The sequence below is a fragment of the Protobothrops mucrosquamatus genome, unplaced genomic scaffold (genome assembly GCF_001527695.2).
Source record: "Protobothrops mucrosquamatus isolate PMUCROS unplaced genomic scaffold, P.Mucros_1.0 scaffold331, whole genome shotgun sequence".
In the NCBI taxonomy this organism is placed as follows: Eukaryota; Metazoa; Chordata; class Lepidosauria; order Squamata; family Viperidae; genus Protobothrops; species Protobothrops mucrosquamatus.
In genome coordinates, this window is record NW_015386670.1 from 209,725 (window position 1) to 215,843 (window position 6,119).

Below are 6,119 nucleotides of genomic sequence, written 5' to 3' on the forward strand. Positions count from 1 at the left end.
CATAACCATTTCTTATTAGCTCTGTCATGGGTCCAACCTCCTACTTGAAAGTGAAATGCTTAAGCAATTACATGAAACAAGAGATATGTTCCAGCTCCCATTCACCTATGCCTTTCCCATGTTCTTCCAAGATATCTCTGCTTGTTTGAGGGCCACGTAGTGGTTGACAATGAAGGAGCAACCTCAGTGGGGGAAAAAAGCAGGCTGTAGACCAAGAACAATGGGCCATGGGCCAAGGATTCAGAGCTTCAGCTCCCATTTCAATGACTCCAGTCCATATTAAACCATGAAAACAACAGATTTGCCCCTAACTCTTCAATATTATAAAGCACTTTTGTAATAGAACCCACGATACAGTAAAGTTGATTGGCTGGTTGGTTTTTAGGAGGAAAGTAATTGCTATTTTCCTGCTTGGAATAAGCAGGAAAGTTGTATTAGTCCATTTAAAATGTTGTTTGTAAAAATATCAGGAAAATAGGATGGTCATCCTAACATCAGCTTATATTGATTGAACAAGAATAGAATTATTGATGTAAATGAAAGATGTATCAGATTTGTGCTGAGCTACTTAGAAGAACTGATGTTAGCTTCCTGTTTTGATTTTGTATTTTTCCCTTTGTGTATAACACAGTCATTTGCAAAATAAAGGAGCAAATTGCTTAGATAGCAACAGAACTGCTATCCAATGAGTGTGTTTAATATATATCCAACATGCAGAAAGCATCAATAATTGGTGAAAGTGGCAGTTTCGGGGAAAGTAGGGAAAACATCTGTTGGCTTCATAATTATTCCTGAAGGTATTGTTGTGTCTGCAATTTTTTTTCCTAATCAAGCATTGGATTATGTCTATAGCAGACAATCTTGGCAACTTAAAGATGTGTGCACTTCAACTCCCAGAATTCCCCAGCCAAAATGGGAACCCCTGGTCTAGAACATGCCACTACAGAAGGCACAGTGGGCATCACAGTGGGACTGTCCTCCCTCCCAGCTCCCTTATAATATGGGCTCCAAAGGGATTGAATCCTTATGAATTTTCATTGCTATCTTTGATTTTAGAGACTAAGGTGTTGGGCTGGCACAGGGGAGACTTGGGTTCAAATCCATTATTATGCTGAGATTTTGACTGGCTGGCTCTGGTTCAAATATTCTCTCTCAACCTAACTTCTATCTCACAGAGTGTGGCTGTGGATAAAAATGGGAGGAAGGAGTGTGATGTACACTCCCTTGCGCTCCTGAATGAAAGGTGGGATAGAAATGTAACAAATCAACAAATGTATAAATAAAGTATGTGAGCCAATTTTACTTTAGTTTGAGAAACCAGGGCATGTTGTCAATTCATAGTCATTTTCTCTATTGTAGGAATTCTGCATTACACAGGACCCAAGTGCACTTAAATATAATTAAGGATCATTGATTCTTATGTCGCTGAGTAATTTCCCCCAAACTGGTACCTTCTGAAAGAATTAGGATGAATCCAACATTAAGTATGAAAAGACTCCACTTTTCACTTATTTTGATATGGAAAAGATGATCTCCTTGTAAGCTTCAGATGTAGGGGCTTGCTTTAGTGCAGGGGTGGTGAACCTATGGCACGGGTGCCAGAGGCGGCCCTCAGAGCCCTCTCTGTGGGCACGTGCGCCGTCGCCCCAGTCCTAGGCCTTCAGCTGGGTTTTATAAAACCTTTTCGCTTTAGGCCTCCGCCGCCGTGTGCAAAAAAAAAAAAAAAGGTTCAATCAATCAATTTCAACTTCTCGCGGGGGAAAAAAAGATCTTGGAAAGTTCAAATTGATTGAACTTTTTAGTCCCACACAGTCTGCCGTTACCACCGCAGCCATGCCCAATGGGACACACCCAGCCAATGGGCCACACCCACCTGGCACCCAACGATGCATAAGTGGCTTTTGGGTTGCAGTTTGGGCACTCGGTCGCTAAAAAGTTAGCCATAACTGCTTTAGTGGATGCTGCCATGACACCTGGCATGCATTTGTCCTTTAGAGACTTTGGAAGCTTCAAAAACTCATCAGGAACCTAATTGGCAAATACATTGAATTGCTTTGTTTGAACGACATTAAAGCAATCTTTTTATGAGGCATCAAGCCCTATCCTTGTTGTCTTCTGCATTGCAACCAAGCAATCACAGAATACCCTATCACTGCCAGAAAAAGCATTCAGATTAATGGCTAATATTTAGATGCTTCTCCTGGTTGTAAATCTACTTCGTGTAGAATCATGAATTATTTTTCCTTATTTTTTTTAAAAAGCAGAGATCCCTCATTTTAATTATGGGACTCTCAATATTACTGTCTGGGAGCATGTGTATGTTATGTTGCAATTGATAGTAAACCGGGGATGGGGAAAGGTCCTATCATCAGAATAATTACAACCTGTTTAGTTCTATATAAGTTCCTTTGAAACATGATAAGAGCCCTTATGGTGCAGTGGTTAGAATGCAGTATTGTAGACTGACTCTGCCCACTGTCAGGAGTTTGATCTAGACTGAGTCAAAGTTCACTCAGTCTTCCATCCTTCTGGTAAAATGAGGACCCAGACTGTTGGGGACAATATGCTAACTCTATAAACTGCTTAGAGTGCAGTTCAATATCTAATGCCCTAGATCTAGCCAGCCAATCAGAAATTATCAAGTGGTCTAATCTACCTTCTTAATGGCCTTAAGTGGAATAATAAGGACACCCTGTGCCAATGCTTAAATGGGAAATTTGGGGAACCTAAAGTTGAATTCAGGCTTCTCACCATGGAGTCAGTTTAATGGATGTTTCAGGAGACAGTGCTGTGCTGTGCTGTGTCAAAATGAGGAAATTCTTGCACACCCCTTTTTCACATTTAGAAAGTGACTGGACTGGACACAGAATTTCCTTTCTACTTTGGCTAAAGCAGTGGTTCTCAACCTTTTTAATGCCGCGACCCCCAACCGGTCGTAAGTCGAGGACTAAACCGGTCGTAAGTCGAGGACTACCCAACCGGTCGTAAGTCAAGGACTTTCCCTGCCCGGGAGCGCCACGCATGCGTGGTTCCGCCNCCGAGGCGTAGCTGGCAAGCGGCAGAGACGGAGCAGGCCGACCACCAGCTGGCCCAGCCCAAGGGAGGTAAGGCACCCGCCGGAAAAGGGGAAAAAAATGGCGGACAAAAAAAATGGCGGACAGCCTTGCTTGGCGACCCCCATGAAATGGTCGATCGACCCCAAATGGGGTCCCGACCCACAGGTTGAGAACCACTGGGCTAAAGGACAAATGAGAAGATTCCAGGATAAAAAGAGGGAAGATACAATCATGTTATCTGTTTAGTAGTAGGACCATGTTTGACTATGCTCAGTGAGATTTCTACCTAAGCTGTCAGTCTAGGCCAGATTTCTCCAAACAAGCTGGAATTATACTGAATGTCTCCAACTTGGGGATATGGAAGATGAAATTCAAGGTATCTTGGGCACAAGATTAAGAAGAGCTGGTTTAGAGTAGACTTGAAGAAATGCCAAGATAAGAAAAACTCTGAGGATCCTGGGTGGAATGGGAAAGAGAAGCAGTTATAGAACTGATTTTAATGACAGAAACAGATATAAAGAGCATTGTTTGTGTGATCGAAAAATAATAAAGCTGAAAACTCTTCTCCAAACTCCCTCCCCTCCCTGTCTTCTTCTTTGCCTTTCCTTTCTGCCCCGGGTCTATGACAATTTGCCATGGCCAACTCACCATGGCCAACTTGCCACAGCGAACTTGCCATGGGCAACTCGCTGTGGGATAGCTCGTTGCTGGACAAAAGTTACACTAATAATAAAGAAATGGTGGAACAGAATGAAATGTGACAGAATGAAATGTGATCAACAAAATGAACAGAATGAAATGTGATCAACAAAAATTAAAATAATGTTTTATTTATTTTAAATAATTAAATAGAATTGTTAAATTGTTCTGCAGTGAGTTGTCCCATGGCAAGTTGGCTGTGGCAAGTTGGCCATGGTGAGTTGGCCATGGTGAATTAGCCGCAGCGAGTTGGCTGTGGCGAGTTGTCCCATTTCCTTCTCCTCACCCTTCCAGTTGCCAACTCTTTCCCCATTTCTTTCTGCTGTCCTTGTTCTTCGGCACCACTTGCATTTGTAAAGTAGACCAGCTCCAGATTAATATATAACTCAAACATTGCTATGTTTCCTCTGCCAAAGTAGCCTTTTAATCCGACAATTGAAAGCTCTCACCTAAAAAGTTTATCTAGGAAACGGGAGGTGAGAAACAACAGATAGCCCACTCTAGTCAAGGGTGCGTGCTTGATTATCTTTAATTTCCATCCTCTTAACTGTGGAATTGTTAGCAGCTTTATTTTACAATAGAAAAATGCATCTTCCTTTGTTTAAGCACCTGTCTTACTTCCTCAAAATGTGTCCACAAATCAGCTCCTTTAGATTTTCCACCCATCAACCCCAAAATGTATAAAAATCTCTATCTTCCTATTGTTCAGGGTCTCTCTTTTTTTGCAAAGCAGGCGCCCAACAATTATTGAATAAAGTTTCTCTTCAGAGCTGTGTTTCTTTCTTTGGTGAAAATTCTGCAACCCTTGATTACTCTATGATACATGTTCAGAAAATGCCATCTATTTTCCAAGACCAGATCTCAATTATAATTACAGCTGCCTTGATAAATCACGCCAGTGTGGACATTCTAATAGGATGCTCTACTGTTTAAGTTATTGATATGCTTCAGCAAAAAGGCAATACCGATAAAGTCTCCAAGATGCCAAGCTCAATTCGTGCTACCCATAAGGAGGCATCCATGCAGCCCTTGGTAGCTGAACAAAAGTAGTTTGCCACTACCTTCTCTGCAATGTTTTTCAGGCTTTCCAATCTAGCCTATAATGCTACTTAATTTCCAAGTTTGGGTAATATTAACCATATGTTGCTGTCTGTTCAGGGCACTGACATCATTGAAGGATTATATCAAGTTCTGAATGGCCAGGGCAGCATGCTCTCAGAGGGCTCCTAAAGAAGAAACATATTCATTGATTCCAAGACCTTAATTGACTCTTAATTGTGAAAGCTATCCTGAGAATGTTGAACTAAATAAAACAAAAAAAAAAACCCCATCTGTTGGATGCAATTGAATGGGATCCAGACAAATGAAGGAAATGCAGATTGATGTTTCATTATTATAGGATAGAAAGGAAAGGAAGATCTAGAAAACATTTTATCTGTGATGGAGCTGGCAGGTTGCAGAATGCCTTGCATGAGGTATGGCTAGCTGTTGATCCAGGAATAAGGCAACAGTAGCATTTGATCTAGAAGCTAAATTGCTTGGTGTAGCTTGAAACCATTGTCCAATCACTCTGAAACAAACAGAAGATAAGATAATACTGTATTTTTATTTTGCAATAACTACCCTTTTATATTGGGCAATGAAAACAAGTCCAGGCTGTAAGCTATATATTGTTCCTTTATACTTTATTTCAGTTCATACAAAACTTACCCAGAGGACTCTGCAAGATAATAAAGAAAATAATAGCTTCTCTGTCTGTAACAATGCCCTTCAGTAATATAGAATCCAAGGTACTGGCTCTTCACCAAATAACTGTATCCAATGATTAAGCATTAGGAAAATAAGTTACATCTAGGGGTATTATATCTTTAAGGATTACTTAGGATATGTCCCCCATATGCTCAGAAGTTCAGACCATTGCTTTTTAAAGCCAGGCTATATCCCTATCGTGCTGCTAAAAATGAAAAATAATTAGCAACATCTGATGACATTTCAGAATCAGGAAATATTCTAGTCATCAAGAGTTCTTCCGTGACCTATAATGTTTTGTAGCTTTCTTTGTGGCTTACAATGCAAAGTAAAATGTGAGAATAAGAAAATGTAAGCATATTTTGCCTAACTGATTCATATTAATCCTACTCTAATACAGGGACACAGAAACAATCAATACAAAATACCTCCATATTGCCCTCATAGTTTTTTAATTGCTTCCCTATAATGTAATCGTTAATTCTGATGGCTTTCAAAAGGATTTAGTAACTTAGTGACAGCTAATATCTCCGAGGATAAGGAACAAAATATCCAGTTGCTTCCGAGAGAGAGAGAGAGAGAGAGAGAGAGAGAGAGAGAGAGAGAGAGAGAGAG